The following is a 13,358-nucleotide window of genomic DNA, read 5'->3' on the forward strand; positions in this document are numbered from 1 at the left end:
ATACCCTGCTTTTTACAAAGGAACCTGATCTCAATACATAATACATATGTGTGTGTGTGTGTGTGTGTGTGTGTGTGAGCCAAAGTGTAGACTGCCCATATCATTTTGTCAAAATACTCGTCTTAGTTCTATTTCAGTAATTGGAGACATGCAATAAAAATATTTATAGGAAAAATGAGTATACAGGTGAACCTGTGCATTACAACTAATAGCAAACACATCCCATATTAATGCATACCAATAGGTGTTTTTGCTTAGATGCTGTATGAGTCATAAAGTGACTTTACATATGGGACGTTGAATCTTAAGACCGTATTGTGCCATCACAAGAAGCTGACAGTGTGTATCAACTACTAGATCACAAATAATATTCTGTTGTTCTGCCATCATAGCTGTTACATAAACCTCATAGCCTTAGATTTCATATGCAAAGCTTTTTCAGCCACAAAACCAGTCTACATTACGGAGTAATGATTTTTAGTGCAGGTAGCATGAACATTGTTCTGTAAGTTTAATAAGATATCATTTTGTTCCTCACAGGGGTGTTATTGGTAGAACATTTGGGTTTTGTATCATCTATTAACAAATGCTTCCTGCATCTGCTTTTTGAAATATATCAAAGCTCAGTGCCATGATACAGGCATAGGGCAGCAGAACGTATCTATTTTTTAAAGTCATTTATCATAATACTACTTTTTCTATTGGTTTTACTATATGCATATTAATTTACTTTGAATGTGACAGACATAGAAGATACACACTCATACTCCGGTGAAGATGTCTAAAGCTGTGCTCCACATGAATACTGTTCATATTACATTGCTGTGTGGATGGCCTGGGATACCTTCACCTGGCAATGTTATCTATCCAGCAGCAGACAGTAAGTGTCTCATGAGGAAATACACTCTTACTACAAAGTGGAGCTGGTCACCATTAAAAATGAGTTTTCTTATGGAATACTGTAACAGCTTTGAGCAGACATTGGATGTGTTATCTGTAAACGCTGGATGTGACTGTCAATCAGCAATTTTGTCTACTGTCTGCCTATAGTTTTTTAAGTTTGTACATAATAACTAAGAGGAGGAGGGGATTGTTAACAAAGACATCAATTATACAATACAGCGTATACATACTTTGAACTGTCAGAAAAGTTATTTCCCATTCCACGATGTTCAGTTTCTGGGAGAAAGTAATGTTATATGTCCTCAGCATGTGGCAGCAGAATCGTTGATCGCCCTACTGAACCCAGTTAGTGGCAAGGACGTAACTTCAACATGGCGGGCGTATGTTTGAGCTTTGAAGCGCGGAAGAAGGTGAATAAGTGATACTGTAAGTTTGAGAATGTTGCTGCAGTTCAAAGTCAGTGGAGAAGTGAGTATGGTACAGAACCACCTTCAAGGTTAACTATTACACGTCTAAGAGACAAAGTCGAAGTTTATGTAACCGTGTGTGCTGTGCATGAAGGCCGATCAGGGCGACCTCATATAGGTACAATTGATGAACCCTCAGCTGCAGTCTTGGAACTGTTTCAGCATTCATCTCAGAAATCTTCATGCCAAGGGGCACGTGGGAGTAATGTAAATGCTAGTAATGTTACACATTCTGAAAAAAGGCATCTGTGTACATCCCAAGGCTAGTGCAATATCTAACAAATGAGGATCCAGGTCGAAGGTAAGAATTTTTTGAACGGATTCCAAAGAGGGTGAAACATGAATTGGGATTTATAGGTATCACAATTTGGTCGGATACAGTCCAGTTCAGACCAAATGGAATTGTCAGTGGCCACAACTGTGCATACTGGGCAGAAGATAATCCTCACATTCCATCACTAAAAGCTGTGAGTATTCCTAACGTAAATGTGTTCTGGGATTTGTCTGCAAAGGACCTTTCTGCTTTGAAGGTAATTTAACCGGAGAAAAGTACCTAACGATGCTTGTTGATCCCATATTTATTGTCATTTGTGCATTATATGGTACTAACAAGTTGTATTTCCATCAATATGGCGCCCCACTGCACTGTAATAGGGATGTACAAGCAAACCTTTACCAAAAATAGCCAGGCCAATGGATACGACACAGGAGGCAAAGAAAGTTTCCTCCATGCTTTCCAGACGTTACGTCACTCGATTTCTTCTCCTGGTGCACCGTAAAAAACGCGGTGCAGAAATGTAAACAACGTAACCTGGACACACTTTGGAATGAGATTCAAGCTGTGTGCGCAAAAATGCCATTGGACACTTCGGTATGATATAGAGAATCGATGGTGACTCACACTCAGAAATGTATTGATGCTGTAGGCAGCAATTCTGAACATTAATCAGAAAGGAAGTACAATTACTTTCAAATTGGGCTTTAATCTTTCCATTTTCAAAATTTTAACCTTGTACAACGGAAAAAATTTTCTATGGCAGTTGAAAGAATGTATTCCTTTTTTTCACGCACGCTATACATCCAGGATTTGTTCGTCATAGAGGATGAAATTAGCCAAAGGCACTAAGTGTTTTTTCACGAGTTAAATTATCACAAGGCATCTGAAAATTACTTTGGATAGGCACGACACTATTACCTACTGCTATACTGTGTGTACTAGAAGCACATGGAGAGAGAATTATGTGCTCGATGGATCATGATGTTTTATCTGTTAATATATATTTACTAAAAGAATATCAAACTAGATAATTTTTAGGATCTCTGTATCTAATACGTAGGTAACATCATTTTGCTCGTAATCCAGTGGTCTGTCAGATACTGTAATTCTTACATTACAATCCGCTAGTTGTTTAAAAGGGTGCATGGTACTTGATATACATTATCTTCTGTCAATAACATGAAACACCTATTTGATACAGTGTATTGAATACATTTAGGTAGACGCCTATAACTGGAATATTTCCCCATTTGAACTTTATCTTAAATGATAGAGAAAGAAAATATTTATTTTGTTGGTTTATTTAGTTGGTCTTGGAGCTGTCTCAGCATTCATCTCAGAAATCTTCATGACAAGGGGCACGTGGGAGTAATGTAAGTGCTAGTAGTGTGTTACACATTCTGAAGAAAGGCATGTTTCATGTGTACACCCCAAGGCTGGTGCAATATCTAACAAATGAGGATCTAGGTCGAAGGTAATAATTTTGTGAACGAATTCAAAAGATGGTGAAACATGAATTGGAAATTATAGGTATCATAATTTGGTCAGATGAAATACAGTATGTATTTTTATCATGGGTGATCGAAAACTTTTGACTGGTAATACGTGTTCTTACATAACAGACTGCCAATGGTTAGTTAACATAGATAGCGGAGAGGTCGACGTTGTCAGTCTTTAATCCAGGCTTACAAATCACATTAAAACACAATATGCAGTTACAAATGGGGATATAATTTATTTAAATTTGCTGATTTACTGTACAAAGTAAAGGAGAATGAACCAACAAATACTATTAACAGTAACATGTGGCAATACTTTGAGTTACTCACTTTTGCAATTAGGTACGATCCTGAATACTGTTGCAGCCAGATTCAACTGGAAATGCATCTCCTTGACTGCAGTTTATTTTTCCTTTAGTTAACTGCATGGTCAGGTAGGCAGAAGATGGCGTCACCTAACTATCTGAGAAGTTTCCTAGCAGCTGAGAGAGACAGGCATGTGAAATTGTTTACCGCATGTGCAATGCGAGTGAGGAGCATAGCTTTGAGAAATAATAAGCCACTGGCGCACAAGTGGCATGACCTAGTATTGCTCCAGTAGGATGTCGTTGCTGCTAGCAGCACATAAACAGATATGAAAGCAATGAGGCAGAGCACACTTGGTATAAATGTACAGACATCACACCAGCAGCACCCACTGCACTCCGAATCATTTACCTAAAGTTGCTTCACCTCGTGTAGTGTATGTGCCCCCGGTGTGCATGTTAGATATGAAGCAGGGTGTGGCAGATGTGTATGTGCCACATTTGGCCAATGTTTCCCTATGTCAAACAGTTCCCCACATAAAGAGGCATGATCTACAAAACTGGTGTGCCTGCAACACATTTTTTGTCTCAAGCACAGTCATATATCAAAGTGATACACTTTGTGACATGTGTACACTGAGGCCAGTGCAGCGTCTCAGTAACTTCCAGTCACACACACAGCCCAGCATGATGGTGAAAAATCATACACCACACACACACACACACAGACAAACACACACACACACACACACACACACAGAGAGAGAGAGAGAGAGAGAGAGAGAGAGGCACACAGACGCTCAGATTGGTGTCCATTCTGCCATCTCAGCGTTCGATGTGCAACATTTTTGAGCATGTCAGGACTACTGACTTCTTGACAATCTCTCTATGCTGAAACACTTTATTGAACAGATTTGGCTAATATCCTGTGAAATGTAATGATGTTAATACTAACATGTGAGCATATACACTTATTAGACATGTTGATGTTAATTTCTATTTAGATTCTTATACTATCATTAAAATCAATATGTGCTCTGAATATTATCACGGAGTAATACTGACATGATACCTTATGCCACATGATATGACTGTTGAACTGTCCACGTGCATCCTCACCAGGATATGCACTGATACGATTTGTAAAATTTGTCTGTATTACATTTAGAAAACTTGATTCTTCGAGAAACCTAGTAGTGATCCTGTTTCAACTTCCAGTTAATGTCTTCTCTCCCTTCGATTGTTTTCTCACTTTTTAAAAAAACGTAAAGAGGGTTAGATATAGCTTAAAATAGCAAAAATTTGACAACAACCAACAGTTTTTTCTCGTACCATGGTAAACATAAAAGAATAAATGTTAACACTCTCAAACAACTAGTCTTCTTGTTGTTATGATCTTCAGTCCCAAGATTCTTTTGATGCAGCTCTCCATGTTACTCTGTCCTGTGCAAGACTCTTCATCTCTGAATAGCTACTTCATCCTACATCTTTCTGAATCATCTTACAGTATTCATCTCTTGGTCTCCCTCTACGCTTTTTACCTCCAACACTTCCCTCCAATACTAAACTGGTGATCCCTTGATGACTCAGAATGTGTCCTACCAATCGAGCCCTTCTTCTAGTCAGGTAATACCACAAATTTCTCTTCTCCCCAGTTCTATTCAGTACATTCTCAATAGTTGCATGATCCGCCCATGTAATTCTCAGCGTTCTTAAGTAGCACCACATTTCAAAATCATCTTACAGTATTCATCTCTTGGTCTCCCTCTACGCTTTTTACCTCCAACACTTCCCTCCAATACTAAACTGGTGATCCCTTGATGACTCAGAATGTGTCCTACCAATCGAGCCCTTCTTCTAGTCAGGTAATACCACAAATTTCTCTTCTCCCCAGTTCTATTCAGTACATTCTCAATAGTTGCATGATCCGCCCATGTAATTCTCAGCGTTCTTAAGTAGCACCACATTTCAAAATCTTCTATTCTCTTCTTTTCTGAACTGTTTATCATCCATGTTTCACTTCCAAAAATGGCTACACTACATGCAAATACTTTCAGAAAGGACTTCCTGGCACTTAAAACTATAATTGACATAAAAAATTTATCTTCTTCAGCAATGCTTTTCTTGTCATTGCCAGTCTACATTTCATTTTCTCCATACTTCGACTATCATCAGTTATTTTGCTTCCCAAATAGCAAAACTCATCTACTACTTTAAGTGTCCGCTTTCCTAATCTAATTTCCTCACATCACCTGATTTCATTCGACTATATTCCATTACCCTCGTTTTGGTTGTTCATTTATGTCCTCTTTTCAAGACACTGTTCCTCATTTAACCATACAATAGAGCTGCATAGCCTGGGGAGAGATTAAGGCGGTAGTTTCCCCTTCCTTTCAGCTGTTCACAGTAGCAGCACAGCAAGCTCATTTTGGTTGATGTTACAAGGCCAGATCAGTCAATCATTCAGACTCTTGTCCCTGCAACTACTGGAAAGGCTCCTGCCCCTCTTCAGGTACCACTAGTTTGTTTGGCATTTCAACAGATACTCCTCCATTGTGGTTGCAGCTACGGTAGAGATATCCATATCACTAAGGCGAACAAACCTCCCAATCAATAGCGAAGTCTATGGTTAATGGGGGGGGGTTAGTTATTATGTAATGGATTCATATACATTCCAGTTAAATAATCATGATGACGATCTTGTTTGTTTTCTTTTGTACTATATTTTCTACATATAGAAAAACGTTTGGATCAATTATGTATAGATTGTTCTTCAGTTGTTAGTGGTTTCACTTCTTCAATATCAGAATAAATTTCGCCAATTTTTGCAACTACTTTTTTCATACATTCTATAAATGTTTGTGACTCTATATACAACTGGATCTTTGTAGTGAAAATTGATATATTTAATTTAATAACAGAAGCACCTTGCTTCATATTGTTGATATTTCAAAGCATACAATTAGGTAGCAATTACCCATCTTTAATAATAAACATTCTAAATTGGCATAAATAACGAAAGAAAGTTCTTGAGTTAACACCTAATTTAAAAATATTGATAGTCACCTTTTTTAGTAGCTTATTTTTATTATATTATTAATTACACAATTTTTTGAATGATCATGAAATTTTTCTTTATTATTAAACTGTAATAAACACCTACAACAAATACATTTCTATTCCTGATGTTTTCCAATTTGATTTGAAACAAGTACATTATGTGATCAAAAGTATCGAGACACCCCCAAAAACATAAGTTATTCATATTAGGTGCTTTGTGCCGCCACCTATTACCAGGTACTCCATATCAGCGACCTCAGTACTCATTAGACATCGTGAGAGAGCTGAATGGGGCGCTCACGCAACTCACAGACTTCGAACATGGTCAGGTGATTGCGTGTCACTTGTGCCAAATGTCTGTACCAGAGATTTCCACACTCATAAACACCTCTATGTCCACTGTTTCTGATGTGATAGTGCAGTGGAAACGTCAAGGGACACAAACAACACAAAAGCATACAGGCAGACCTCGTCTGTTACTGACAGAGACAGCCATCAATTGAAGTGGGTAATAATGTGTAATAAGCAGCCATCTATCCAGACCATCACATAGGAGTTCCAAACTGCATCAGAATCCACTGCAAGTGCTATAACAGTTAGGCAGGAGGTAACAAAACTTGCATTTCATGGTCAAGTGGCTGCTCATAAGGCACATGTCACATCAGTAAATGCCAAACGACGCCTCGCTTGGTGTAAGGAGCGTAAACATTGGACGACTGAACAGTGGAAAAGCGTTTCGAGTGACAAATCATGGTGCACAATGTGTAGTGCACAATGTGTAGTGCCAACAGTAAAATTCGGAGGCGGTGGTGTTAAGGTGTGATCATGTTTTTTATGGAGGGGGCTTTGTGCCAGGCCTCACCGAAAGACATTGATAACTCTACTCAGTGCAGCACACCATGAAGAATGGGCTGCCATTCCCCAAGAAACCTTCCAACACCTGATTGAACATATGTCTGTGAGAGTGGAGGCTGTCATCAGGGCTAAGGGTCGGCCAACACTATTCTGAATTTCAGCATTACTGATAGAGGGCTCCATTAACTTGTAAAGCATTTTCAGTCAGGTGTCCGTATAATTTTGATCACACAGTGTAGATTAAATCTTTTATCCAATGGCAGTCTAAATAATTCACATTATACAGTATATCAATTTGATTTTCTTTCATAGGATATGCCATTTCCAATCTATATTCTTAACATTTTTCTTTAAAAAAAAAACCGCTTACAGATACATGAATTTCAGCCGATATTTTTCGAATCTCATCAGTTTAAATTGGTAATTGAAAATCTCAAATTATTTCATCTCTGTCACATCTAAAACTTGACTACCAACTTCTGTAATGTCATCTGTTGTTGGAAATTTATATTCACAAAAATATTAAAATTTATTAACAAACCATTTCATATTTTTAAATTTTATGTAACTGTTTTCTTAATTTTTGGCTTTGCACCACTCCAGAAATAGTTAGGATCAACTGTGCATAAGTTATTTGATAATTTTATATTCGAATCCTTTTTACATGCGTTTTTGATGAAATAATGTTTTTTTGTTTTCCTAATTTTTTTCCGCAATATTAAATTGTAATAACAAGGAAATGATTCATTTCATGTCATATTTAAAAATTTCATAATCATTTTCCATTTTAGAACAAGGTAATCGTTTCAAATGCTTCCTTGACTTGTTATCATTATTTATTCAATGTATAATTATAAGAATAATTAAATAATATCTATTTTATTTACAATACCCTGTCATATAATGTAATTTACAATAATTGTGATGTTCATTTATGGTTAAATTACTATTAAGAAACTCATGAGTTCTATAACAATTAACATATTAGTGATTTCTTGTGAAATCGTATTATTTTCCTTTATGTTAACATCCCCTTCTTTAAAAATTTGCCAATTATGCTCATAAATCAGTCTGTTATATCATTTTGTTAAAATAATTATTATTTGACAGTTGAGTTATGAACAATTTCTTTTATCATCTTAAGAATGTATACATTCAGCATTAGTTATAGTAGATAAAGAATTTTATTCTAGCTCTCTGAAGTATTTAAAGAAATTAGGATTGCATTTTTTATTTTGAATTCTTTATTATAAGGAAAAATTTATTAGACTTTTGAAAAACATATTTTTACAATCTAAATGTTTTTAAAAGTGAAGAATATTAATTTTTGAATTCTGTGTCTAAATATCCGTTATTGTTATATTTTTTGGTTCTTTTATGTTTTAGTGAAATACTTTCTACTCCAATGAAACTTTGAGAAACTCTTTTATTTAAATATTCGTAACGAGTTATATTATACACAAATTTAATTCTAATTTATTAATTTTCTTAAGCAAATAAAATTTATTAGGGTTACTTAGATTCTTATGAAATGAATCCATTTATATAGAATAAAAATTAAATAGTAATTTCCAGAATTTACCGTCTGAAGTCGATTCTAACAATAATTCACCAAACAACATTATTTTAATGTTTATTGGAAGAGTTTTAACTTCATCTATTAGTCTTACAATTATAAAAATTGATTTTTGCGCAGTTTTTATTGATTGGTTAACAGTAGTTGTTTTGGAATCAAGGACTCTTAACGAAATATAAAAATGATATAAAATTAAATTATTAAAAGAAAAATCTTAACTTTAACATTGACAACAAAAACAATTTTAGAATAAAATTACAAGCGTTTACTTTATGAATTTTTTGTTCATTTCCAGTTATAAATATAAATTGAATATTTGTTTATCTTATATTTTATCTTTAAGATACCTTAATTGGCTTATGTTTGGTGATAGTCCGTTTTTGAGATATATTTTCATAGTGCTTTCTCTATTTCTATTTTTCTTTAGTGTTTAACCAATTCTTGTTTACTAATATAATTACTGAATTGTATTAAAATACTTGTACAGTAGTCTTTGTGATGAGAGTTTCTACTTCTTTTTCTAAATATTATTTGGCTACAGCATCATCACCACTAATTGGATTGCCCACTTCTACTAACCTTCTATTTTTAAAAGTAACATAAGTCTTAGTATGATGGAAAATTTTACTTAAGTAATTCAGAGTTTTTTTATTTAAACTTTTTTTCCATTTTTTATTTTCCTGCTCATTTTAAGATGAATAATTGTTAATTTTTATTTATTTTTGAATCGAATTCTTCATATAATTTTTATTTTATTGACAAAAATATTAAAATAAAAAACATTTTATTCATCAAAATTTCGTATTCTTCAGCTTATATTACAAATCATTTTTCCCTAATAATTAAATAATTAATTTGTTATACTGCACAAACTGAACCAAAATCAGTTTTACTATTATATATTTTATAATAACAAATCCAAAGAATGTCAACATTATCAGAGATGCATAATGAAACATACTAGATTTGTTTGGTGTATTAGATAATCCATAAGTCTTAAAAACGCCTCTAAAAAGTTAATTTTTAATTCTTTAGCAAGATTTTCTATATCACAATTTGATAAAGGTTTATAATATTTTGAATTTTTTATATCAATTCCGTTCTTTTATTGTTGAATTATGACTTTTTTTCTAACTTTTTATCTTATTTTTGTTTAGTGTGAACAGATGATGTAACAGCTGCGATTAATGCTACTGTTGATATATATTACTCCTTTTTTGTTAATCCAGTTCTGTGTTTTCCCTTTATAAGATATTCAATAATTTTTCTGATTTGGAATATGTAATATAATTAGATTTCCACCATTCTTTTTATCTTTCTTACCTATTGGAGCATCAGTTAAAATATTTTGGTAGTAATATATTGTTCATTATGTAATTTAATTTTAATTGCTTTTGGGGTACTTTTACTAGTTGGCAACAACGTACAGCCAATCACAATATTGAGCCTATGTAAATGTAAACATTTATAGAGATTTAATAAGATTAGTAATTCAAAAAAGTAAAAGACTATTTCATTTCCAAAAAATTAAAAAATTATTACTAAAATAACTGCTGCAGAAGCACCATTTAAATAAAACAAATTATTAATTCCACAAGTTAAATTTATTTCTAAATCTTGAAATTCATTATGATCATGTTTATAAGTCATTATGGCTCCAACTATTAAACACAGTTATTAAATGCTATAACACCTACTTCTCAATGAGAATAATCTTTATTATTTACTAACTTACCATTAGCTTAATTGAAATGGATATTATTTATTTGAAAGGAATTACTTTTTGTTAAATTATTATTTCAGCTGTAATCGTTTTCTCATAAAATCCTAAAAATTCTGCAGCCCTATCTTTCATATCCATATGTAATTAACCACCACATTCATTTAAAACTTTATTTAAAATATTATCTTTTAATACATATATTAGGTTTTTTAGAATTAATAAGTTTTCTAGGTGTTTAAATTATATCAAGCAACATAAATTTCTGTTGTTTCTCCATCACAATTTATAATTTTTATAAAATTAATTAAGGCAACTTTTTATAATTATCCCCTATAGGTACACTTAAACTTTTTTTGATAATTGCAAATTGTCAATTAATTGAATTACTCAATGCATTTTTAGTGATAAGAGTTTATCAAAATAAACGAGTCAAAAATATATTGGAAACAAAAATTTTGAATTTCTGAGGAATAAATTACTAATAAACATGGTAAGCATTTGCCTAATTTTATTTAATGTATAATAATTAGACCAAGGGGATGTGGTAAAACAATATAAATGATTTTAATTATATTTTAGCTACAGGCTAATTAAATTGGGATAAGATTAACCATTTATATTCTTATTCTAAAAGTTTAGATCAACGAAAATACTTGAAATATATAATAAGAAACGATAATATTGAAATAAAAAAATGAAAGAAGTGCTACATTTATTGAAGATAATGATAAAATTTTACCATTAGATGAATTTGAAGAGAGTTTTGTCTTATATTTGATGATTTTATTCTTGAAAATCAAGATATAGTTAAAGAATATTTCACTAGAGGAATACATAGAGGAATAGATTCTATTCATTTAGTTCTACCATATTCAAAATACGAAAACAATTAGTAAGAGATAATTGAAATATTTTATTTATTTTTAGACAAGATGATACAGCTTTAAATCATATTTACCATGAGTTCATTGGTGGTAATTTAAAGTTTAATGAATTTAAAGAAATGTATAGTAAACATAGGGTGATGATACATTTGGATTTATTACAAGAGATAAGAGAAGCAAAAGTAACGAAGTAACAATTTTTAAAAAAAGTAAGAGTAGGCATGAAACATAAACACATATGTCAAAAGTACATTATTAATGCATTTTATCTTTAATTTTGTTTGCAAAATATACTCCAAATGGACTTAATCCACTTTCAATATATAACTCAGAGGTTGCTGAAAAGCGAAAACGAATAGAAGGTAAGAGGAACAATTAAAATAGGAATTATAAAAATGGAAGAAACAACCTAGAACAATTTATGAAAAATATAAAAAAGGGGATCAACCTGTTATTTATACAGTGAAACATATAGGAGATAAAGTTTTAAATGCAACTGAAGAAAATAAAGAAGTTTAAATCAAATTGTTCCTTATCATCAATAACAACATTATTAGGAGGTTTTAACTATCTACCATCAATCGAACAATAAATGATATAGATTACCTTTTAAGTAAATCAGAAACAAAAGATTTATTAAATAAATATTAGGAAGGAGTTAAAGAAATGACAAAGTTCATAAATGAAGAACAACCATCATACATAAAAAAAGTAATAGTATCTTTAGTCTAAAATACTTTCACTTACTTTTTTGCATTTGATGTTTGTTCTTCATTTATTAATTTTCTCTCTCTTTAACTCCTTCCTCGTATTTATTCAATAGATTATGTTACAAAATTATTTAATTTTTTAAATACAATAATGGGAAATAACAAATAGGGTAGAACATTCTTTTATTTATTAATCAGTTTTATTAAATATAACTTCATCTCTTTCAGTTAAATTTTATATGTCAGGATATATACTTTATAATAATAAAATAAAAAGTAAAGAAAATGAAATACTTCACCCATTCGAAATTTTTTGCGTTTTTTAAAAGATTATAAAGAAATTATGTGGGAAGTAGATTTAACTGTTATTTTTACTTTAAGTTCTAGTGCTGAAGTTGTTGGTCTTAGATATCTGATAAAAACGATACTGCAGTTGAAACAAATGGTGTATTACCAAATGAAGGAAAAATTTGTTAATGAACATGTGGAAATTAGAGTATCTATGGTTAAATATGATCCTTATTAAGAACTAGAATTGGAGCAAGAAAGATTAAAATCTTAAAATACCAATACCTTTCTTTCAATTACAAACTATAGCAATCGCCAGATGAGTAACAAAAATATTTTTGAGATAGATATAACATGTAATTATAGGTAAGCAGAATTTGATATGCTTTGTTTTATTTTTGTTGTTTTTCAAGCAAAAATAATCAGCCGATTCGTTATTATGTGATAATGTTAAATTACAAAATATTTCTTTAAAAAAGGGGGAAATTAAATTCTTCCTCAAGAAGAGGGGAACTGAAAACCACCAACTAATGTTTTACAAGAATCCGATGCATTTCGTCATATTAAAGAGATCTTACAATTAAAAGGAGATACTGATATAGCTCCATATAATTTCGTTTCAAGTTGTTCGATTTATGTAATAAATAGAAGTTGAAGAAAAATTTTGTTGCGAATTAAAAAACCGCAATGAAGTTATGTGGTACTTTTGATGACAAAATTATTGAATGTACTTTAGCATATATAATTTTTTATGGAAAAAGTATTTAACTTATGATGTTCAATATAGAATCATGACTGAATAATTTTTCTT

This window comes from Schistocerca piceifrons, chromosome X (assembly GCF_021461385.2).
Source record: "Schistocerca piceifrons isolate TAMUIC-IGC-003096 chromosome X, iqSchPice1.1, whole genome shotgun sequence".
Classification (NCBI taxonomy): Eukaryota; Metazoa; Arthropoda; class Insecta; order Orthoptera; family Acrididae; genus Schistocerca; species Schistocerca piceifrons.